Source organism: Octodon degus, unplaced genomic scaffold (genome assembly GCF_000260255.1).
Source record: "Octodon degus isolate 3935 unplaced genomic scaffold, OctDeg1.0 scaffold00010, whole genome shotgun sequence".
Taxonomy (NCBI): Eukaryota; Metazoa; Chordata; class Mammalia; order Rodentia; family Octodontidae; genus Octodon; species Octodon degus.
In genome coordinates, this window is record NW_004524586.1 from 11,575,390 (window position 1) to 11,600,619 (window position 25,230).

Consider the following 25,230-nt stretch of genomic DNA (forward strand, 5'->3'; position numbering starts at 1 on the left):
TGGGGTGCAGGGCACATCCCAGGGTCCACTCAGGTAGCAACATTGCTTCCTCTACAGCGAATATTCCACTGACCCAGACAACTTTCCGTGTGGCTGGGATGTACTCCCATAGGGCATGGGATGGTAAAATGTGATCTAAGAGCTAGTCATTCTAGTGCTGGCTTAGTACTGACTTTCAGGAAATAAAACTGATTTCACAGCTCCTCCTGTCACCTCAGTGTCTCAAACCACCGAGCGGGGGAGGTGCTGAATATTTCTGAAGTCACAGGACAGAGAACTCTTTCTCCATTTCCAATTTCATGTAGAGAGTTGGGGGTACATGCACGTTGTGGGAGAACGGACATCCCAGAGGAAGATAAAGCTGAGTCTGACTCATCAATAACAGGCGAGGCTTTGGAGACTGAAGTCTGTGGTGGGCTCTGTCAAGAAAGCAGCCTCCGTGGGCTGCGCCCTTCATCCCAGGGGAACATTCACGCTTCCTTGCAATTCTGTTACCAGACGTGACATGTCATCATAACCACAGTTTCTTGTTTTATTCTGATTCAGTACTTTTTATTTTAAAGACAATGCCATGAAATCATAAAGAATCTGATAGGGAATTTCAAAACAAGATGAAAGGAAATTAACTGGTTATATTTTAATGGCTGTCCTCCTTCATATTAAAATGTAGTTTATTTCACCTTTTATCTATTTTAAGAATCTAGCTAGTAAATTACATCAATCTCATATCAGTGCACCATGGGCAACTGTTTCCAGACATGGACTTCTGCATAAACACTTTTAAGAATTTAGTGGCATTTCTTTATAACAGTTTACCAGACTTCTAAAAGACTTTTTAGCTCAAGCTGTCAAAATATTTTTCCCATCCTAAAGGACATTTAAAGGCCACTTCACAGGAACTGCTAAAGTGCTGATATTCAGGGGAAATGCTTTTCTTTCCATTTCATGGTTTTTTGTTTTGTTTTTTTTTTCCTGAGTGCTGGGCATTGAACTTGGAACCTTGCACTTGCCAGGCAGGTGCTTATGCCACTGAGCTATATCCCTAAAATTTTAAAAGTTGTTTTTACTTTTACTGCCTAGAACTCTAGGTACAACGTGTGATGTGTTAATGTTATAGACAGTGTGCTATTTTAAATCTTAAGATGGTTCTGGTAGTTTCTATTAACAGTGATGTACAATATGGATTTGATTAATGATCCTTCATCAGCTTGGGCCAGTTCCTCCCATCCTAGTTTTCTGGTGATTATCTTTCATTACCGTAATTGAATACTGAATTTTTTCATTGCTTTCCCTTCTCTTAATAAGATAATCACTTCTCCCTTCAACTGAATACTTAGTCACATGACTTTTGAGCGTGTTATAGGGTTAAATCCTTGCATTTTTCAGACAAATGCAAGTTCTGCATGATGAAACACCTTTTTATGTACAATAATAAAGTCATTGCTATTGTTGAGGATCTTTGAAGTGCACATGTGTGAAAATGCTCTTATACTTTCTTCTGCTCTATTTACCTGGCTTAGTATTATGGGCTTGCTGTCTTCATAGAATACATCGGGAAGTGGCCACTTTCCTTTTTAATTCTTTGGAAGTTCTGTGATATATATTTTAAAATTCGTGTGTTCATCAAAATTTGCAAATTGCCTTTGATATAATATTGTGCAATATTGAAATACCTTTTTGATATACATTAGCAGTGATCTTTTTAAATGAAAAATATCCTTTATACTTCATTGCATAAAAATTGACTTATTTTAAATACAAGTTTGTTCACTTTATTCTTTAAAAATAGCTTTCATACTTTAAAAAATATTTGCTTTATGTTTTTCTTTTTTCTTTATTTTTTTTCAATGAGACAGTTTCAAAACTGATTAATAGGGCAGTCTCAATAATTAATACATTGTACATTGTTATCTTCTTAGCGGTTATCCATAGTACAAGATGCAGACAGAATATTCTGCCCAAACACTATTAGTTCAAATCTTTCTTCTCTTTGAATTAAGCGAAAGTAGCTGTATATCTATCCTAACTATTCTGCAAATACAGATACAAAATGGTCCTTCCTTTGTATCGCCTTCTTTTGCTTTGTCCTGTCAGAAATGGGTATTCCATTGGCATCTAAATACTATAGGTGTGTGAATTCAGCAAAACAATCCAACACCGTCCTGCAGTCCACAGTGTAGTGGGTTATCTGCAAAAGTTGTTGACTTGAGCCTTTCACAGCTGAGCATATTAATATGGCTTTATTTTATATGCCTCATTTTTATACTTTTCTGCTGGATGGTTAAGACAAAGATAAAGCAAGACCTGTATAACAAGAAATGTAACTTTTGTATCTGATAAGGTCGGTCAAATACCCTCAGGATTTATCCTGTAACCCTGTACTGCAGTTTGCAGATCCTTTGTCAGTGTTAGCTATGTGAATGACTCACGGCCATTGATTGACCAATTTGCTCTCTGTGAAAGCCTGAGAGAATGTTTTCTCTCCAGGTGTCTCTCCTTAGGCACACTCTATGTCATTGATTACGTTGCTTTGTGGTCTCATAATCTCTTTGATCAGAAAATTTGGGACACAACTGAGTTACATGATGCTACAGTATAGATTCTCCTATGTCCTGAGTCTTCACTGACCTTGAAAGGTTATGGTCAAAATGTCGGTTGTCCTTGCAGCCCTTCTATTTCTCTAGTTTTTGGTCTGCAAACTTAGGTTGTTAACCCTCCAGAAGAGAAGCTTATTATTATCCTACATCTTATGCTGTTGGGTTTAACTTCACTATCTGTCTGAGTATCAAACATCTTAGGCATAACATGGAACAGGTATTTTCCATTAAGTATTGATATGCTAAACATTAAGTCCCTACAGAATATGGAGGTAAAAATTTAAGAAATGAAAAATATTTAAAGAATATGAATAAACAATTACATATTTTTATACAGAAATTTAGAAATCTAACCATTTGCAGCATTGTAGCAGGACAGTCCTATGACACTTTTTTCTTTTTATTGTGTCTTTTTTTTTCATTTATTACCCATTTAAAAAAAACCAAACTTTTATCTGTGAGACAGTATGGTAATAATTAGTATGTCATGACAAGAAGTACATATTTAGAAGACGAGAATGACAGGCATTCCAAGCGTGACCCTTCTGTTCCACATTGCTATCTTCAGTACAGTTGCTTGGTTTACAGGTATCAGCAAGTATAGTTAGTTAGAGTGAGAATCCTACCAATTAAGTGCTAGTTTCAAAAACCTCCTAATGTTTCTCAGGATCATTGCCTTACCAATCTTGTACATATAAATGTATGGCTTTACCTCTGTCATGTTTCCCAGCTTTTCTCCTTGCTCTCACCTCATTGTCCAATCCTCAAGTTCTCACTTTCCTTTTAATTGTGTTATACTTTTCTATTTGTACTTCTTCTTTTGAGTTTTTATACTAAGGAGACTATATGATATTTACACATGTGGGTCTGGTTTATTTCACTTATGAGTATATCTTCAAGTGGCATCCACTTAAATATGAAGGCTTCAAGTTTATCATTCTTTATAGCTGAGTAATACTCCATTGCATAAAAATACCACATCTTTTTCAACCATTCCTCATGTGACGGGCATCTTGGTTGTTTCCAAGATCTGGCTATCACAAATTGTGCTGCTATAAACATGGGTAAACATATATTCCCTATGTTATGATGTTTTCAGTTCCTCCGGGAAAATTCCCAGTATGGGTATAGCTGGCTTGAGTGGGATTTCCAATCCTAGTTTCTTAAGGAGTCTCCACACTGATTTCCATAATGGTTGCACCAGTCTACATTCCCACCAACAGTGGACAAGGATACCTTTTTCCCCACAGCCTCTCCAACATTTGTTGTTGATTGATTTCTTTATGATAGCCATTCTTTCTGGGGTGCGATGGTATCCCAGTGTTGTCTTAATTGCTTTATATTTTTCAACTTCATTGATTTCTGCCATTGTCCATATTTTATTCCATTTTCTTTATTTCTCTTCAGTTTTGTTTCCCCAAACTCCTTAAGTTATATATTTGAATATTCTCTAATATTCTCTTTACTAATAACAGATTTCTCATAAAGTACATTTTTTCTAATAATTATTCTAACTGCTCTTCAAAATTTTACACAGTTATATTTGTTATTACCCACTTATATATGTATATATTTTAAATTTTCATGGTAACTTTATATCCTATAGTTTTTTCAAGAACATTCTGTTTAATTTTCTGACTTCAAGTGATCTGTGGTTTTCTTTTTGCTATTAATTTGCAATTTAAATAATTATGGTCATATAAGTGATCAAGTAATAGCAGTTCTTTTAAAATTTATAGAGATTTGTTTCATGGCTTGCTACATTGTAAGCCTTTACAAATATCCCATGGATGGTGTCATGGTTTGTGTCCAGTTGTCCCACCAAAGCCTCATGCAATCATGGCGTGGGGACTTCTAGAGTTTGAGATTAACCCATGATCCACTGTGATTATTGGTATTAGTACTGCTGGGATTATGGGTGTGAGTGCTACACCCAGCCTGGGGTGGATAGCCTGAAGACAACATAAGAAAGACAGAGAGACAAACTCCTTTCTGTTGCCATTGTTGCTGCTACTCTTCCCATTTGCTCTCTCGCTGTTTGCCACTACCATGAACTCCTGCCCTCTTCCATGTGCTGCTCTGCCTTGGAGCCAGCCAAGTACGGACTTAAATCTCCAGTAATTGTGAGCTAAATCAACCTTTCCTTCCTTCATTTCCTTCTCTTCTCAGCAATGAGAGAAGAGTAGCTGAGACAGATGGTTACTCAGGACATATATTCTCAGTGTTAGAAGCAAAGTTTTACATGGGCCTAATTGAACAGAGTTGATTATTATGCTGTTAAATTATATTCCTTCTTCTGAAATTATTTGAGAAAAGTAGGCTGAGTGTTATATCATAGTATGGTGGCTGATAAAATTCACCATAAAAATATATACCATCAACTTTGTTCATATTTTAAAGTATATATTTTTATGGTGAATTTTGCTTTTTTATCATACAGTTGTCTGCTGGAGATAAGCCCCTTCATAGCTCTCTTCAGCTGTGCATATATTTTTCTCCATATGGTTACTGTCAACTTTTCTGTTATGTCCTCAGAGTTTAAGCATGTAAATTTTTTCCCCAATTAGCAATCTGACTTTTAACTCATCAGTCAATTTATATTTGTTGTGAATATTGATCTAGTTGGGCTTGTTACCATCGCTTTAGTTTTACACTTCAATTCTTCCTATCATTTTTTATTCCCTGTTCTCATTGCTTATCTTTTTGTTGTTAATTGAATTCTTCCTTTAAAATATTATTGTATTTCATTTCTGTAATGTATTGATTCTATTATTTAAATGTATATTTAATTTGTACCATAAATTTTAACTTTAAAAAGCCCAGTTTAAGGGCTGAGGAGATAGCTCAGTGGCATAAGCTCCTGCCCGGCAGCCTAAGATCCAGAGTTTGATCTCTGGTACTTTCATAAATGAATAAGGCCTTTTAACCAAGATGGTGGTAAAGGTGAAGAAGGAAGCCCCTGCCCCTCCCAAAGCTGAAGCCAAAGCAAAAGCTTTGAAGGCCAAGAGGCAGTGCTAAAAGGCATCCACAGCCACAAAAAGAAGAAGATGTGAACGTTGCCCACCTTCTGTAGTCCCAAGACACTGCAGCTCCGGAGGCAGCCCAAATACCCTCGGAAGAGCGCCTCCAGGAGGAACAAGCTTGACCACTATGCCATCAAGTTCCCCCTGACCACAGAGTCAGCCATGAGAAAGACTGAGGACAACAGCACACTCATGTTCATTGTGGATGTCAAAGCTAATAAGCACCAAATCAAACAAGCTGTGAAGAAGCTCTTTGACATCGATGTTGCCGAGGTCAATACCCTAATCAGGCCTGATGGAGAGAAGAAGGCATGTGTTCAACTGGCTCCCAATCAGGACGCATTGGATGTTGCCAATAAAATTTGGATCATCTAAACTGAGTCCAGCTGGCTAATTCTAAATATATACTTTTTTCCCAGTAAATAAATAAATAAATAAATAAATAAGCCAGTTTAAATATCATCTTGCAGGGCCTTCCCTGCCATGCTCACTCTGCCCCTGGGGAACGCTGAGACAGTGATTGAGACTGGGCATGGTGGCTCGTGCCTGTAATCCCAGCACTTGAAAGGCTATAAACAGGAGAATCATTATGAGTCCGATCTAGTAGTGACACCCTGAACATCCTGTAGACCCTTAACTAAAATACGAAAAACAACAACAACAAAAATAATATCATCTTGCTATGCTCATAACCCACTAAACAATTTATGAACATAAATGACCACTTGATAGTGACTCCAAGGTGGTGACTTCCTCCATTTTTCTTCTACCTTAGATGCTATTTTTCACTGTGCACTCTTTAAAAAATTATCTTTATTGCTATTCTACACTGGTTAAATGTTTGATTTTCTCAGATAATCCTTTTTAAATTACTTTTATCATTGGATCCTGTTTTGGATTGTATCCCCTGAAAGCCTTGGGCACTCATAGATGGGCCTTTTATAAGGCAATTGTGTCACAGGGACAATATGTCTGACTTGCTGTTAGCAAGTGGGGTCTGTGATAGAGCCTGGCCCCTGGAGGCCTGACCTGGAAGAATAGTCTCTTAGGGCTCCCTCCTCTGTGCTCCCTTTGTCCCCACTTCCTGGCTACCCTGGTGAGAGCAGCTTTTCCTCTGCCAGTCCTCTATGCTACTGAGTTTTCCTCCTTGGAGCCAGAGGACTACGGGCTGTAGCATGGGCCAAAATAAACCCCTGCTCTTTTGAGTTGTGGGTGTTGGCTAGCATGTCTTAGTAAGGAGAAGGGACTGAGACAGACCTTTTAGCGTTTCTTTAAATACAGATCTGCTAGTAGAAACACCTCTGAGTTTTTCTTATATGAATATACATATTTATTTTCACCTTTTTTGAAGGATAAATTTTCTGGTTGACAGTAATTTTTCTTGCCAAGCCTTTGAAGATGGTTTCCTAATGTTTTGTGACATCAATTAATGTCTTTAAATTTCTTTTATCAGTATGTTTTTGTAATACATAATGAATATACTCACTGTGGAATATGGTATACATATATAACATTCTTTGGAGGTTTATATCAATCTAAATGATATTTCTTACTAAAGAATCCATTTTTCTTCTGGGTGTTTTAAGGATTTTACCTTGACCTTAGGATTTATAGTTTCATCACAATATATCCAGAAGTGGTTCTTTAAAAAATTCACTCAACTTACTGTGTGTTATGCTTTTGTGGATTTACATCTTTCATCATTTCTGGGTCCTCCTTCAGGTGTTACTTCTCTTTCATTTTTCTGAGATGTTGGCAAATGATGTATTATACTTCATTATTCTAAATTTTATATCATTAGCTTTTCTTTCATAATATTTATTCTTTGTTCACACAGTCATTGATATAATTTCTTCAGCTATATTTTCTACCTACTGTCTCCTTTAACCCATGTCTAGTTTACCATTTCAAGTCTCTATGCTTTTCATTATAAAATTTGTGACTTTAATATCTAGAAATTTCATGATGTGCTTTTTCAAATTGCATCATTCCTTATAGTGTATAGGTTTTTGCTCTGTAGTGTACATTTCACATGCAATTAGTTTATATTCTGCAGGCTAAATTTTGACAAGACTTCTCCTGTGGATAAAGATTTGCTGTGTGTGGTCCTGCTGGCTCTCCTATTGGTTTGCTCCTACACGCATCTGGTACTCTAACGGTGAGCTGAGCATCCTGTTTTCACATGTAGAACTGTTGCTGGGCAGGCTGGCTGTATCCTCTTCTAAGACTCTGTACCAAAAGACGTGAGAGCAACCACCAATGCATGACCAGACCCACCCCTCTGAGAGTCCAGCTCCTGCTCAGCCCTAAGCTCCTGGACTGGCTGCCTCAAATCTAATGACAGAGTTTGCCTTCTTGCTTTCTGCCTGTGGATCTAAACCAGAAATCTTGGAATGTGGAGAGACGTGCATACCAGCACCTTGGAAACCAGCTCTACTCGTGCCCTTGGCCATGCTTCTGCCCATGGTTATTACTTATTGCATCTTGGAGTCCCTTGGTGAGCTTTGTTGGTAGCACTGTTGAAAACCTAACACAGTTTGGCTCTTTCTTCTGAGAGACTGATCAGCCCTAGAGTCTGCATGTACTTATCTCTAAATTACATAGTAGAAACATTCTTCCAGTAGAGAATACATTTTTGCCTCAAATTATACCTTCTTTAATTCTATACTCTGCTAGCTGGGCAAAAGGCCAGATAAGCAGATGCATAGTTTTCTCTGAGGCCCAGCAATCGCAAGTGCTTTAATTAATCAGAAAGTTGGGTTCACGACCTGCACAAAATTAAACTATGAGAAGTGATACTAGATAAAGGTGGAATATTCAGCTCACCATCCATTATTTTCTTCCTTTGAAAATCTAGTTGTAAGGGCATGTGGGTAAGAAGGAGAGCTCTTGAAGGCAGAGGCCCTGTCTGTCTTGTTTTCTTGGGCCGTTGACACCCTGGAAAAGGGCTGGAGTAACAAGGACTGGGCAAAGGTCAAAGCAGGAATCAGTGTGACCACTCTGGCTGCACATTTCCCATATACCGTGCATTGGCGGATGTGCTGGAGGATAAAGCAGTGGATGAAACAGATGCAAAATTCTGCTTCCGTGAGTCTTTCAGTCAGGTTTATTTTACTACTATTTTCCTGTGTTCTCCTTTCCTTAGATTGCTACACTTTTGGTGAGACCTTTAAGGCAAGGAGATGGAGTCTTCCTGGTGCTGAAGTGAAGTTGCTTTTGTTAGTGTCCTTGGCCTTTGGGTCGAGAATCAAACCCCTTCTGCCTGTGCTGTGTCACTGACCACAGTGCATTTGCAAAACAACCATGGCAAGAATCCTAAAAAAAAAAAAAAAAAAAAAATCATGTTGGCTCTTAAAACACCAGCATGTCACAATTTTACTTCATATAATTATGCATCTAGAGAATGTGACTTCAAGTAAAGTTGGGAGAAGCTTGAAAGCTTAAGATCAGACTCTCTGGCTAATCTGTGTGCTTCGGGGAATGAAGGTTTGGGTAAATTTCCTAAAAGTGGCTTTGCAGAAGGATGGCTTTCCTTTGCACTGGACAGCCTACTCCATGTCATGAAGGTGGTAGGCAAAGGGAGGCTACTGTGTTTGGGATTTTAAATTTATACTGCTGTGGCAGGAGGTCCATCTTAAGGATGAAAATATAAACTTAGCGTCAGAGAGCTAAGGATAGATCCTTGAGCGGTGCCCTAGAAATTATGCCTCGTTAGCTTGAAGGCAGATCTATCTTTGAAACGTGGGGAAGTGAGTGTCGCCCTGTGAAGGAGTTCTGAACTCTTTTCTTTGTGGTCTTATAATACTCGTATCCTCCTTGCTCCTCCTCATTAATACTGATGCCTTTCGGATAAGCAATATGATGCTTGATCCTCTAAGGAAAATAACTATTCTTTTCAGGCAGCATTATCTTCATTACAGTGTATTTTTAAAACTTGGAAATGAACCTTTTTTTCTAATCGGCCCGTTTGCATTCACTGTGCATGCTAGGTGTGTGTATGGAATCCCTCAGGCAGCCCAAGAGTGCAGGGCCTCCCTCCACATTCACTGCTGCAAAGCCTGGCCCCTGAGGGGCATCCCTTGATCAGAAGACTGCGAGTGACTTGGAAAGTAGGGGATGGGAGTTTTGAATTTGGAGTAGGAGTGAGAAGGCGGGTAAGTGTCAGTGGTAGATCATGTGAAGGGACATGTGAGACATCAACACAGGCTTCAGATAAAAGGAACTCTCAGAGGACCACAGCGGTCACTTGAAGAGGCACTTTTTGCAATGACATCTTATGATTGATTCTCAAAGGTCAAGATATGAATATATGCAGGCAGAAGAGCCAAGTGTGGCTATAGGCTTGCTCATGGCCCACGGGGGGGGGGCAAAGTGTCTTCACTTTACATCTGACAAGTGAGCTAGTAGATAGCTGTAGCCTGACTCAAGGTGCCTCAGCTGGAACCCACAGTGGGGGGCTGGGATGCAGGAGGCAAGCAATCACAATGCCTCAGCAAGCCAACATGTGGCTGTTTGTATACATGACAGTTGTGAGGAGGAGGAGGAGGAGAAGGAAGAGAAGGAGGAGGGGAGAGAGAGAGAGAGAGAGAGAGAGAGAGAGAGAGAGAGAGAGAGAGAGAGAGAGAAAGAAACAGAGAGAGAAAGAGAAAGACAGAGATAGAGACAGAGACAGAGAGAGACAGAGACAGAGGGAGACAGAGAGATAGACAGAGAGACAGACAGAGAAAGATAAAAAGAGACAGAGACAGACAGAGAAAGACAGAGACAAAGACAGAGAGACAGAGAGAGATAGACACAGAGAGAGATAGAGACAGAGAGACAGACAGAGACAGAAAGAGACAGAGAGACAGAAACACAGAGAGAGAGAGAGAGAGAGAGAGAGAGAGAGAGAGAGAGAGAGAATACTTGCAGGTCTTCTTACATTGTTTCATAGCTAAAGATTCAGAGTGTCTCAGCTTGCTATTCACAGAGAAGGGTTGCCACGTAGTTGCCTGTGAGGTTTCCCACTGAGAGCAAGATGCATCGCTGGGAGAGCAGCTGACCTGGGCAATGGCGGGCGGCAGTGAGCCTAGGATGTGACCTTGGATGGTCTGCTGTGGGCAATCAGAGTCATCTGAGATCCTCTAAAGCTCTGAAAACATTTCAGATCCTTCAGGGACCCTTTCCCTGGTGCACTGGGTGATAGGCAAGCAAGAGAGAGGAGGGAGGAGGGGAAAGAGGCAGCGCAGGAGGGAGGCAGAGAGGCTGAGTGCTTTCTCCCCCTAGACATCATTCCAGTGACTACATTCTGGGCATTGCTCGCCTTAGATTCCCCAGGGCGTGACACATTACCAATAGGCACCCTCATCAGGAGTGAAGTAAGGGGAGAGTTGGGCAAAGTGACATTTGGCTAAATAGATTTACGTCATACCACTAATGATACCCAGATCAAGGAGAAGGCTCTGGGCTACATTATCCTGGAATCCATGAAAAAAAGAGAATGTTGAGGTTGACTGAGGAAGATCACAAGCCAGACATCTGGGCTACAAAGACAGTCATGTTCCAATGCACCCACCTAATCGCTTCTTCCTTGAGACACCTCTGGGGTAAGAGAGAGCAGGAGTCCTGAGGGTGAGCCCTGGGCAAAGATACCAGTATCCCCATGCAGGGGAGCATAGAGGAAGGGGAGGTTGAGTATTGTGGGCAAGCCGTGAGCCCTGGGCAGGGAAGCACCTGAAGATGAGGTAAGTGGCTGGGCATGAAGCCACCCGGCTCTGCTGGGCTTCTGTGAGGTGGCAAATGCTCCTCACCAGAGTACTACGCCTGAGCTCATCAAGCTACAGAGGAACCAGGAGGCCCTCTCACAACTGGCGAGTGGTGGCTGCTGGCCAACTTGCTGTGAGCTTAAGACTTCCAGGGCTCCAATCTCAACATCCTGCCAGGGTTTCTCAGATCTTCCTCCTGAGCAAAGCTCAAGAGGTGACTAAAGTCCCCACCTGTGGGATAAAATTCCTCACAAGGCTCGATGTGGCTGCCTTTTTACCTCAGTGTTGCTCTCTTCTTTGTGGGAAGTGCTTGTCCTGTTGGCTTATTGTCCTTCTCCAAGCAGCAGAATATCCACCTAGGGGCCTTTGCAGAGGCTGTTGCTCCTACTGGGACACCTTCCCTCGAGGCATCCCAATGGCAGCTCATCTTGCTTCCTTAAGATTTCTACAAACCTGTGCTGGGCAGCTTGCCTGCCTGCTTACCTACTATGTGAAGGAGCATATTAGTGGCTTTGCCCTCTGTCCTACTCCAGACATTCTCCTCTGCAGTGATACCAACTGCAGCAATGGTCCTGCTGTTGGCCTTTTGATGTATTTCTCCGCTTTAGTCTAAGTGTTTAAGTGTTCAAGATCAGGGATGGATGCCATGGACACCTCAGTGAGCAGACAGGCGGTAAATGGATGTGGGTGTTCTGCTCCTGTGGGGACCCTTCCTGCTGGCTTGCATCTAGCACAGGCAACCTCGCTGGCTGGTTCAGAGTCTTTAGGTATCTGTCTGTGCAACTACAGGGGCTGTAGTGCCCATGGTGAAGCTGCGGAAGCTTCACCATGTGCACATTGCCTGGAAAAATACTTCCTAGTACCTAACAACAGGGCTTCAAAGAATGGACTGAAAGCACCTTCATGCCCTCCAGTGTCTCTGCAGCCAGGTGCCAGCGTTAAGCCCCTTTGGTCCCTGGTGGTCACCATTCCCTCCTGGAGGAAGGAGCTGAGGGGTCTGTGGGAGGTCCCTCCCTTCTGGGCCAATCTGCATGCACGAGGAGTGCTCCTGTTTAAACAGCTCCTCACCCAACCAGAACTTGTTCTCCTCCTGCCAGTGCCTTTATTCTGGAATCCCAAGCTCTCGTCTTACCTAGGGCATTGATTCCTCAAGGGTAGACAAAGTTGTACTTAATTATAACTCTGAGAAAAGAATGCAAGTGAGACACATCTCTGCAGCAGCTGCATGCAATGAGAAATGCTTCCTGACAATTGCTGTCTTCTCTTTTCATTCTCAAATGCTACATGTATTCACTTGGGTATGCATAAAACCTTGGTTTAGAGGGTGAGTCTTGCAAAAGCATTGAGTTTGAGGGATAAAGTCATCCATGGGAACATGTTTGTCTACAGCCTGTGTTCTCAAGTCTGGAAAGCAAACACCCCTGTGCATTTACCTGGGGAGATTGGGGACCAGAACATACGCACACAGGTGGTGAAGAGGAAAACATATCTGGATCTCAATTATGAGGCATTCAGTCATTTTAATTTCATAATGAAGGTAGGCATAGCAAAGAAGGAAAATGCCTAAAATCCATCAGCTGGCTGATTGCATTGCTGTCTAAATGGGTCTCTGAAGAGAAAGACATGGGCTAAGAATAATTTCCTGCGCTTTATTACTGCTGTGGGATATTGCAAGGCAGGTAAGAGGTGAGCGCCGCTGGTACATGCATCCAGCATAATGAAGTGGTTGGAAAACAGCTGCCTGGTGATACATAGCAGCACTTGGCTTAATGCGTTCAAGAGCCCTTCACAAAACTTCTGTTATTGAGCAAGCAAATAGGATTCTTTTGCACACTCAAGGTCAGTAAGACTCTGTCTGCCTGTTAGGTATAGAATCGGCCTGCTGTGGTTTTAATGTGGCCTATGCATGCGTTGCAGGATGAAGCGTTAATCTTTCGTTTGCCGTTAGCATGGTCACAATCTGTAGAAGACTCTTTTGAGCAGCAGTCACGCATGATTTTGGGATGTCCTGGGCAGTGTGTATACTGAAGTCCCTAAAGGGCAGACCCTCAAGGGAATAAATGTAAAAGTCATACTTGGTGTGCATGGACCCTTGTAACCCACTAAAGCTACTCTCTGAATGACTAAAGCCACATCACTGAAGCCAGTAGTGTCCCCTGTTAACACGTATTTTGAGCACCAACTGTATACACACACACACACACACACACACACACACACACACAAGTGTATAGATGTGTATGGTAGAGGTTGGTAACTTGTGTTCTGAAAGAAAGTGAATCTGGAGGAGTCAAGCAAGTTCATGCCAGGTGGCTTGATTCTAAAATCTTGCTTGGATTAGCCGTAGGTGCTGGCCAGAGTGGACGGCTGGGTACATAGCGCTCAGACTGTGAAACTGCTGCTGTTGCTTGTGAAGAAAATAGCTGTTACTCAGCTTTCTTCCTGTTGCTCTCTATCAGATATAGTAATCAGGACATATAAATTGCTGAGTAATAGAGGCAATTTGTTCTTTAGATAGTGCAATTAATCTCTAGTTTTAATAAAATGAATATTCAAATTATTGTGTACCAAGTTATGTGAAATAAAAGTAACAGCACAGTAGTATTGTTACATTGGTATTCCTAAACTGATGGGCAGAAGTAAGTGAGTTCTCCACCTTCTTGGCATTAGATGACTCCTGTGTCCTGGCTCTGTACATGTGCATCACTGTGGTGGGAGAGCAACTGTCCTATGTGCACAGCTCAGGTGACTCTGACTGGGCGCTTTAGCTTCTATGTAGTACGTGAGGAATAGGGATGAGTGTGTGTGTTCATGTGAGTGGACCCCACGGAGCTCACGTGCTGAGCTCACATCATTAGGGGTTTTGCTAGGCACATGGGGCTAAGTTGAACATTAACTCTTGCAGTGTGGGAGGAGACCCTCACTGGCTGCAGCCCTTCAGGACCCAGCTGGGAAAGGTGGACGCTTGGCATCTCAGGATCCAGCGATGCTGAGCTAGCAGAGAGCATCAGTTACAAAATGTGGCTCTCAGAGCATCCCTCAGGAGATTTTTGTGTCAGCATCCCCTGGCTTGGGCTCCTACATGAGATCCCACGCCTGTGAGTTCCATCCAAGGTTGCAGTACAGTTCGAGGAATCAGGAGACTAGAAAAGCAGCCCGAGCTGTTCTCACATTCACCATGGCTGGGAAGTGACTTGACTAAAGGACAACATCGGGAGCAGTAGAAGGGAGGTAGGACATTGGGGTCGCAGTACGTCCTCCCGACTCGGGCCTGGGTGAAGTTTGGCATGATGTAGAGTAGATGTCCAAAGGTGCAGATTAAAAACAAGCCAGAATTGGATATGAGGGTGCATGCCTGTGGTCCTCGTTACTTGAGAGGCTGGGACACAAGAATTCCTTGGGCCCGTGAGTTCAAGAATAGCCTGTACAATGTACCTAAACTTTAAAAATAAAAACTAAAACAGCAACAAAAGCCCAAGCAGCCAAAAAGCACCAATGCCCCGTGGTGTGAAAAGCTTGTTACTTGTGTTGTTTGTAAGTAAAACACAGCTAGAGTGACAGCAGTCCTTTGCAAAACAATTTCTATATACAGACAAGTAGTGATTGCAAATCAGTAACTGTGATGAGGTTATGTGGATAAAACTATAAGAATTTGGGCAGGCAAGTCACTTTCAACACTCCTTCAGGGAGATAGATGAATAAAAGGTTGCAGTGTGGAGACTCAGATCTCCTCATCTCAGTTTTCTTGGTGATAAATCTTAGCAAAGCTGGGCAAAGGCAACGGAAACGGTTTTGGAGCACCTCACCCTGCGTCAGTGTCAGCCCAGGAGACTGTAGCTGCACATGCGCCATGTGGTTTTTGCGTCTCCGCTCTGTGTGCTGAATCTCACTTTGAAGAAACAGAATGATCCTTTTAGAACATGAAACCATAGTTGTCTGTAGACTTGAGTTTACTGGAATCTTTTCATAAGTTGCCCACGATTACAGCAGATGATGAGAAGTAAAGCGTGCTCCACTTCTCTGTGATATGAGTGGATGGTAGACCGTGATCATGTTTGCCAACAAACAAAAGAGAGCTGGAGATTTAAATAGGAAGGTCTAGTTCCCTGGGGAACTAGTTTCTCAGCACACTATTTTCTTCCTATTTGGGAACTTGTATCTTCGTATATTTTCCCTCTGCCATGGCTATCACTTTAGATTGCCCTGAAGTTATTTCCTGGAAGATCCCAAGCAGAGGGCGCATGCCCATACTCTGGTTTGATTTAGCTCTATGAGTGTTACTGGAGCCCTGTCCTCCGAGTGGGAGTTCTCTGGGTTCACAGTGGGAGGGGAAGTGACACAAAGAAGGAATCTATGTTAAAAGGGGGGCTTTGTGGCTGGATCTGGCTCAGTGGGCCCACACAGGCAGAATGCAGGCAGGGTGGTCAGCTCTTATTACTTTGCAGGCGTGTTGTATCATATGAGTTGAAGGAAAAGTGGATGCTCTACAGGTGGGCCCTGCAAAGAAGCTGGTGCTTCATTTCTTGGGGACAGGCAGGCTTCCAGGAGAGAGTGGAGGCCTGACTGTATTCTCAGTGTATGGAGGTGATATGGAAACAGCATGGAGGAGAGGAGATGGTGAAGATGCCTGTGAGCCAGCGTGAAACTCGCAGCAATCCAGGCTGTGCCTGTGTGCATCAGCAGTGCACTGATGGAGGGGGGAGGGAACATGGATTTGGGGGTCCATGGGTTGATTGTCACATCTGACATTCCTTCATGTAGAATCAGAGAGAAGAGGCAGAACTAACTTGGGAACAGTGGTGGCCGAGACACTTATGAGATGGCCCACGTAGCGGTGCACAATGTGACTTAGGGAGAGGGGGCTGCTCAGGAGAGAGTCCAGGTACAAGGAGGCCAATGTTCTTGGAAGGCAGAGTATGAGGAGGTTGAGCAGGGAGTGGGTGTGAGCAGCCCATGAGTTTCCAAAATCCAAGTTGAACCTTAGAGACCCCTGGAGGACAGTAGAGGTGTAGTCAGAGAGCGGGAGACAGATGCAGGGAGGAGACACAAAACCCAACAGTGGTGCATGGGAGGCAGACACAGGAGGCCTGTGGTTCTCACTGTCAGGACAGTGTCATTATGCATGCAAGAGTCAAATGACCAGTGCTGCTGAGCTGGGAAAGTGTGAGCCCCAGGAGATGTGTGAACTCGAGGGTGTGAACTCGACTTACTGGGCCCCTATGGGGTGTCTAGGAGTCCTGTGAGGAGGAGCAGCACACATGTGTATGGAGCATGGGAGTTCTGAAGGAACGGATCAATGGGTGACATTGCACTGATAGGCAACAAGCTCTGTGTCGCCAGGTGCCCCAAAAGAGGAGGCATCCCTCAGGGACTAGATCTCTCCACAGGCTACAGAGGATTACTGTTATCAAAAACCAAGGCCCTGACCAGGGATTCTCCAGAAGGCGGGTGACCATGGCAGGAGTTGGGCAATCAATTTGTGGCTGCAAATCCAGGGAAGAGGTCCTGCTGGGTACTGCTCTCCAATTCCTGCATAAGTCTCAGCTGAGATCTCTCAGGAGCTTGGATGTGAATTCAGCCCATGTCTAGAGATCCAGTCCAGCCGGGTCAATGGTGTGTAGCAGTATCCTAGCCTGGGGGTGGGTGGACAGGCAGAGGAGTGGCTGGTTGAGTTACCAGGTTGAGGCTCTCTGGGCCTAAGGTGAAGCTGAGTCAATCCTGGTCACTATGTCTACTACTCTACCTCTGTGATCTGAAGGCTCCTTCTTTACTTGTCCTTGGGAGGGGGTGTTCCTCTCCTCTGCCCCATGGTGCTTGCCCATGTCCTGCAGGAAAAGGTTAAATGAAAGATCAATGGCCCACCATGTTTCTACAAGTTGGAAGACTGAAGCTTCTACCCAGCTCTATGCTCTTGCCCAGTGCAGAATACCTGTGGTGCTTCTGAAGGGTAAGGGTGAGTGTGGCCTCTGCCCCTGTGATGGTTTGTGTCTAGATGTCTCCTCAGAGCTCCATATGGCCATAGGGGAGAGGGTTTTACAGAGGTGGCTGAATCTAGTTTGTGATTGGCTCATTGTCTAGTTCTGGGATTGGAGTTATGAGATCTATACCAACCCTATGGCAGGTAGCCCACACACAATAGAAGGGAACAAAGCAGGCTTGCTCATTTGACCTTCTGCCATGTGCCACCCTGGCCTAGAACCAGCTGAGTATGGACTGACACCTCCACTAACTGTGAGCTAAATAAACCCTTCCTTCCTTAATTTTGGGTGTCAAGTATTTGTTCCAGCAATGACAGAAGAGTAACTGAGACACAGAAGGAGGATGGCTCTTTCAGAAAACAACCAGGACAGCAAACAGCAGAAAAAAAGCAAATATTGGCCACATGGCTATGTATCAGTTGAAACATACATATATGAGATCAGCCCTCACTCCTAACTTAGATCTGCAAAAATCCTATCACTGGTCTATCAAAAATAATGTATTTAGATCTTTGTAGATCACCCTGCTTCTTGGAGCACAGGGCCAGGATGCTCTCAGAAGACAAAAGGGAAGAGCCTGTCTGAACCAGCTCCGCACCAGCTCACCCTCTGCTTGCTGTGTGCCACACAAGTCACAGCCATGGTGCCCCCAAGACCCCAGGCTCCTCTCTGTGAACATACTGCATGCGCTCTTCATGCCTGAAGTCACCGTTCTGATCAAGCAGTCATTTTTGCAGAAATAATTGCCAGTTGGAAGAAATAACGCCTAGAGGGTTTCTACCAGAGCTGAAATCATTTGCTAAACAGGCACTGTACACTAATGGTTGTTTATTTCTTTGAATACATTGCTCAGCATAGAGGAAGCAGCAGCTGGTGTTTGTCAGATTCTGTTTTCTCTTCAACAGAGACTTCTGGCCAGCCATGCTCTTGTTTACCTGGTACCCTGCTACTTCTGAGCTCTAAAGATCCTCCCCTGTGAGAGTCCTCACAGGGAGACAGGGCACCCTGAGGCCTTTAGCTTGGTCTTCTGTAAAATGAAGAAGTCATGTATTTAACATCTCTTCTACTTTGCAACCCACTATGGTTATAATTTCCAGTTTGTCTGATGACTCTGCCCTGCTGGGCTGATGTATCACACTTTTCTGGGTCAACCATCCTGTGGCAGAGTTCAGGGTCCTGGGTGAGGGTCTGCCTTTGCTCTGTCAGGTCTCTCTTGATGCGTGTCTGTCTGGTCTCCTTCTTGGCAGAGGGCTGAGTGAGACTGCGGAGGGCTCGCCTGTTCTGCAATGTGCTCAAACAGAAAGATGAAGTCTAGATAAATGTCACCTACAGAGTGGGCAGCCTTGAGCTTGTACCAGATCACCCTGCTCAGCTTGATGTCCATGGCTCTGGAGCCTGTACCTGCCCTAGGGTTTCAGGCCCCAAAGATTCTGTTTTTCTTGTGCTGGAGATGTCATGGGAAGTCTTTGAGAAGCTGGTCCTCAGGCGTGTCAGATGGAGGAGATGCATCTTGACCTTCCAGATGCATGTTGCTACTCAGGCCCTGCAGAGTAGCACTCCAGAGGTGTCTACCTGAAGGGTGCTGGTGCCCTCTCACCTTGGGCTTCCTGTGATTGTGCTAAGCTTTGCAGCCCTGGAGTCCTCTGCTGGGTACAAGGCCCCAGCTGTCTCCTCCATACTTGGGTGGTGCAATGACTTGAAATGAAACCACTGAAGCTCCTTTGCCAGTGTGGCTACCCAAGGAGAAGGCAGGGGTGGCACAGTGATCCCAGTGGCAGCATTCTGATGGTACCCACATAGCTGGGCACACTTGGGCCTTCCGGAGCCCCTTGCTCCTCCGTGCTCTTCTCTGGCTTCAGGGGAAGCACATGGTTAATTACTGTTTTGCTTAAAACATTGATTTTTGTGAGTAATCCTTATGGGCTAGCATTTCTGGCTTATCTCTTAGCTGGCTTAGCAGTTTCCTTTTTTTTTTTTTTTTTATTTTTGCTGGACCTATCTTATCTCACTAGTTATTTACTCAACTAAGGGATTTTCTACAGTCCTTTGGGGGAAGCAAGTTATTATAATTATTTATCAGTCAACACATTTATTGAGTGCCTGCTCATCTTCTGAAGGCTTTAGAGGCGGCTCCCAAGGGGAGCAGCTAGCGTCCAGGGCTCCTGTTGGCTCCAACACTTCCTGGCTTGGGTCCTCAAGCAGCAGTTACCTGAGGGTCTTCATCTGTCTGCCTCTTTCTCTTGTGTCCTCTCCTCTTTCAGTCCCAGAGCTGGGCACAGTCTGTTGTGCGGCGATGCCTGATGTCTCCTTAGGAGGTGCGGGGAAGAAGTTAGAAAGGAAACCATAATGCGACACACACACTCCTTTGTCCAAAGCTGGGATTGCTGCATTATAGTGTTGTGTATCCTTCACTGCCACACAACATCCTTCTCCAGGGTGTCCCACTTGCTGGAGGCTCGGTGCAAGATCGTGCCTGCCCCCAGGGAGCTCGGTTCTGTTGGTAATCTTGGTTGATTGTCACACGGTCCCAGAGCTCCAGGAGGTCATCTAGTGAAAGGGAGACCTCTTCTTTCCATCTCATCTAACAATTATGAAAATAATTTTATTGATGTAGATTATTAACTTTCTGTCTCTATTGATAGTATGGAGGTAATTTTGTGAAGGAGAGTATTTCATGTTTATATATACTTAAATGAACTGAAGGCAGGTTAAACGCTATCCTTCTAAGTGGTTTTGTTTATGTGTTTGTGTTTTCAGTACTGTGGATTTAACCCAGGGCCTTCTCAGTAAGCCATATCCTTAACCCTTTTTTCACCTTTTACTTTTTTTAAATTTCTTTTAATGTATTTGGTCGTTGCGGGGTCTCACTGAACAGCTTGGACTCCTGGTGATCCTCCTGCTTTCAGCCTCCCCAGAGCTGGGATTACAGGTGTGTGCCACTACGCCTGGTCTCAGGGGCAGCTCAGCCCACTGTGGTCCCTGCACTTGCCTAAGTTTGCTTAAACAGGCACTTTAGTCAGCTGAGCTATCTCGCCGGCCCCTGCACCTTTGACTTTGCGGCAGTATCTCAGTGACTAAGTTTCCCAGGGTGAACTTGAACTCGCAGGCCTCCCACGTCAGCCTTCCAGACTGCTGGAATTACAGGTGTCTGCCATTATACTGTTTATTTTTAAAAGCATATTAAAAATGTGTGCCCATTTATTTTTCTTTTTAGTTGACAGATGAATTTTGGCACCAAAACACCTGGCGTTTAAAATGTTTTCCCACTTCTATCTACAAAACACTCTCTCTTTAGCATCTGTTTCTTTCAAAACAGGGTTCCGTGAAACGTGGCCTTGTCTTCTTATAAAAGACAGACTTTAAGAGATCAAGTCTCCTAAGCACCATCCCATGAGCAGCCTCCTCTGAAGGGTTTATGATCGCAACCTGGCTCCTTGTAACGCGTTTTAAAGTTGTTCGTAGAAGGGCCTGTTCTCGTAAAGCATGGTCAGCACAGACGTATGCAGTCAAAGATGCTCTTTAGAAGGAGGAGGCTCCACAGGGACACCCTGCTCTCCAATATCCCCTGGGAATTCTGACAGGCCATACAGACACTTGGCTGGTAGAAGGCTCTGTGGTGGGAAACATCCTGTCAGGAGCTGAGGTGAGCTGAGAGACAAAGCTGACATGTCAGGGGTCAGAGGCCTGAAATGACACTGAGCCTTGTCCTCTACTGACAAGGCACAGGCAACAGTCTGAAAGTGGCAGGTGTGGCGACTCCCTGTTTTTTTCCCTTCCCTCGCAGAGCGGTGCAGGCTGTAGGTCACGGAATCAGTACAGATAGACACGGTCCCTCTCATGGTTGGAGGACCCTGAACGAAAAGCTCTTGTAGCTTTAGGGACCCTTGTGTGGGAGAGGGCAAGGAAGGGCTTGAAGGTGAATCCCCAGTCCCTGGGCATAAGTGGAAAATTGTCCTTAGGGTCCTCATGACCTCGCATAAAGAGGCCTTAACAGAGGCAATTTGAAAGGACCTCGGTCTCAGGCCTCAGGTGGTAGGCCCAGCTGTGAAGGTCCTGGCCTGCCTAGGACCGTAACTGGGTCCTGATTGCTGTGCCACTGCACCTAGAGAATGACCAGGCACAGCCTTTGTAACTGCGTGTGGCCAGGCCTGAGAAATCACCTGGACTTTTAACCAGGAGTCAGACTCTTCATTATCAATCTGTGTGCTTGGTCCAGGGCACCTGCTCTCATGTGTTGTTATAAATATATTAAATCACATAAGCATCCCATCCTGACCCTCCCTTTGTGGAGCAGTGGCCTTGCATAACCATCACCACCATGGAGTGCAGGCCCTACGCACAACACCAGCTACCCAGGGCTTCTCCCATCCCAGGCTGGGGGTGCTTACAGAGCGGCAGGAACAGAAGTGTATCACCCTTACCCTGTCCCTCTTGATCCGTGAGTGGGTCATGCTGTAGGAGTGAAAGTCAGGTGCTGGGGCAGGGAAGCTTCTGCAGGGTTGAAGCTCAAGGACTCCTGGGCTGGACAGGACGGGAGCACTGGGAGGGGTGGGGGGCCAGGCTCGGCGGTCTGATGGGCTTTGTACTTCTCCACCCTTCATGCACTCTTCCCTTTCAGTAGGACTCTATGGCTCCTTCAATATGGAACAGATTTCCTGATCCTTCTGAGGACCCTTTCTTGGGCAGCTCGCCTAGTGACTTTCTTTTGGAGTCTGCTCTGAGAGGCTCTGCATGGGGCACACACTGGTTATGGTTACGTGCTAGCCCTGGTGAAATCCTGTGGATATGGTCATCCTGAGTGGGTGGAACCACACTGAATAACAGGCATTTGAGTTGGGCCTTAGAGTGTATCCTCCCAATCTCTGGTCCTGGGAACTGAGCCCAGGACCACATCCTCAGCCCTTTTTCAATTTTAATTTTGAGACAGGCTCTTACTAAATGGTAAAATGCTACCCTCCCCCCACCCCTGGCTCAGACTTGTGATCCCCCTTTTTCAGGCTGTTTCCTTATTTTGACACCCCTCCCTCTCCAACCTGCTTGGCGATTGTGCCCAAACACCCCATCCTGTAGCAACGCATGCAGACGCTGCATGCATTATAAGCCTGCACAGTGTATAGCAGGTCACACCTATGGGGAGGTGGGGCCAAGCGAATACGGGAAATTTACGGGCACATCCATTTCCTGGGAGGGTAGAGTAGGTGCTGAGTCATCACTGGGCCTCTGAATGGCGTTTTTGATGAAGGAAGTGTTTATTTTGTATCGCCTCATGGAAAAGCACGCAGTGTGAGTGTGATTATGATAGACAGCGCAGTACGGGCTCACCCTGATGGCGAAACATGCCCAGAATCGCAAGTCTGCACTCTTCACCCAGGGCAGGCTTTGGATACTTGCTTCCATGTTGTATATTCCATTTTATCAGTTTTGTAGTCTATTTTTATTAAGATGATGTATTTCAATGTTGTTTATTTTTTCCTACTTTTAAGTCAGCATAAAAAAACAGAATTCTGCTATATACTGATTAGAATAAACAAAATTCACTATCCTTGGTGCCTCCAAATGCTACTGAGGATATGGAACAGTGAGTATTCTCATGCGTTACTGGTGGGAATTCAGCACGGGACAGTCACTTGGGAAGACAGTCTGACAGTTTCTTAAAACACTAAATATACACTTACCACATTATCCAGTAGTTATGCTCCTTGGTATTTTTCCAAGAGTTGAAAACTTATGTGCACATTAAAATCTGCACAGGGCTGTTTGTAGCAGCTTTATTCATAATTGCCCAAACTTGAAATCAACCAAGATGTCCTTCCTTAGGTGAATGGATACATTGTGTACATTCTTATAATGAAATATTATTTGGCAATAAAAAGAAATGAGCTCTCAAGCCATAAAGAGACACGGAGGAACCGAAATGCATATTGCTAAGTGGGAGAAGGGAGTATGGAAGGCTACACAACATTTGGTTCCAATTATGTGACATTGTGTGAAAGGCAAGACTACGGCTGCAATGAGAAGATCGGGAGCTGCCAGGGGCTGGGGGAAGAGTGAAGGGGTGGCTTGCAGGGTTCTGCTAGGGCAGCGAGATCGTTCCGTGGATGCTGCAATGGCAAGTGCGCCACCGTACATTTGTCAAGAGTCATGAAATTCATATCACCAAGAGTAAGCTCTGTGGAAAACTATTGGCCTTAATAATATGTCAGTGTGAGCTCCTCAGATGGGATAAACGCACCACGTCATGCGAGGCACTGATAATAAGGGAGCTGGGGAGGAGACCATGTAAGGGAACCTTATATCTTCTGCTGTTTTCCTATAAAATTAGGAGTACTTGATTTAAAAAAAAAATCTGATTAAATCATTAAAAAATATTTATTTATTTATTTGGCACAGGTTCTCACTACGCAGCTCAGATGTAGTGATCCTCCTGTCTCAGCCTCCCCAGTTCTGGGATTACAGGCGTGTGCCTTTATGCCTGGGGTTCTGGGGCCAGCACAGCATGTGGTACTGGGGATCAAACCTGGGTCCTTACACTCACCAGTCAGGTGCTTAGACCACCAAGCTATCTCACCTGCCTAAAATATTTTTTTTTTTTTCTTTTCAGAACTAGGGTTTGAACTCAGGCCTTTGTGCTTGCCAGTGAAGCACTTATTCCACTGAGCCATCTCCCCAGCTCCCCCATCTAAATCTTGATTAAACATTACAAATATTTTTAAAATCCATATATGCCCCATAATAGGGATTTTGGAAAATACAGACAGAGAGGAGGAAATCAACTCTAATTCTGCCATCTTGATATATTCACATTCAAGCTGTCCTTCCACTGTTTATGTGCCGTTTGACAATGCGTCTGACATCGTAGCATGAAATACCTCCTCTGCACCCATCTGGATCCTTCCTTGGGGTCCATGTTCAGTAAGTTCTGTCACTGTGCTCCTCCCAAGCTGAGTCCTATTTCCTGCCTGTCTTTTCTCCAGAAGCAGCCCCGAGGAGCTTGTCCACAGGAGCAGCAGGGCAGGCTCCTCCCCCGGTCTGTACACTGTACCCCCGCGCATGGCCTGCCTCCCTCTGAGCAAACACCCAAGTCATGAGTAAGCCTGTGTCCACCTGCGTGGCAGGGCTGTCCCCTGGCAGACCTCACCGCCTCATCTCCCCACACTCTTCCCCTCGTCTGCTCTGCCTTGGCCTCCTCACTCTCTTGCAGCTCCAGGAGCACACAGGCCGGGTGTCTGCCACAGGCCCTCAGTGCTTCCTGCCCCTGCTTCTTCCTAGACCTCTTCACCCAGGTGCCAGCGCTGTTCCATGCCTTGCCATGTGCAGACTTTACCTCTGTATCTCCTTCCCCTGCAGACTTTCCTGACCACCCTAGCTACAGACCTGCAAACCGGCTCTGAGTCCTTTTCTCTGCCTTTACCTTTGTGCTCTTCCATCTATAACATAAAATCAACAAACAAAAACACACACACATTGCATGCCCTTCCTCCCTCAGAGCCACATTTCGGGAGGTGGTCCTTCTGCCTGGCTCACTGCTCTCTCCCTTAGATATGGGACTTATTTGGTACCTGAACAAATGCAGATCAGCTAAATAAAGACCGGTTGACTGAATGACTCAGGCGATCTGCTTCATTGATGTCCTGTGAGCTACCTTCATGACGTTGATGCTCATCCTTGATTTCAGCGTTGGCGTCTGAGTCCTCCTCAGGGACTCTTCACATTTGTGATGCATGTTGTTTTCTCCACTGGGCCACCAGTGGTCTGCTGCATCCTACAGTGATAAGCTGCACCTGTGTGCTATGGAGATCCCTCTCTGTTTTGACCCACCGCTGTCCATTCTTGTGGATCTGTTCTCTTATTTGGTGTTCCTCACTTGGCTGACCTCAGTGACTCCTCT

At 44.5% G+C, this 25,230-nt stretch overlaps 1 protein-coding gene across 1 annotated transcript in view; it reads left to right on the top strand.

The window, feature by feature from the left end:
- Tcerg1l (transcription elongation regulator 1 like) overlaps positions 1-25,230 on the top strand; it is a 206,752-nt gene that overhangs the window by 19,840 nt on the left and 161,682 nt on the right. The gene's annotated exons all lie outside the window — the stretch shown is intronic.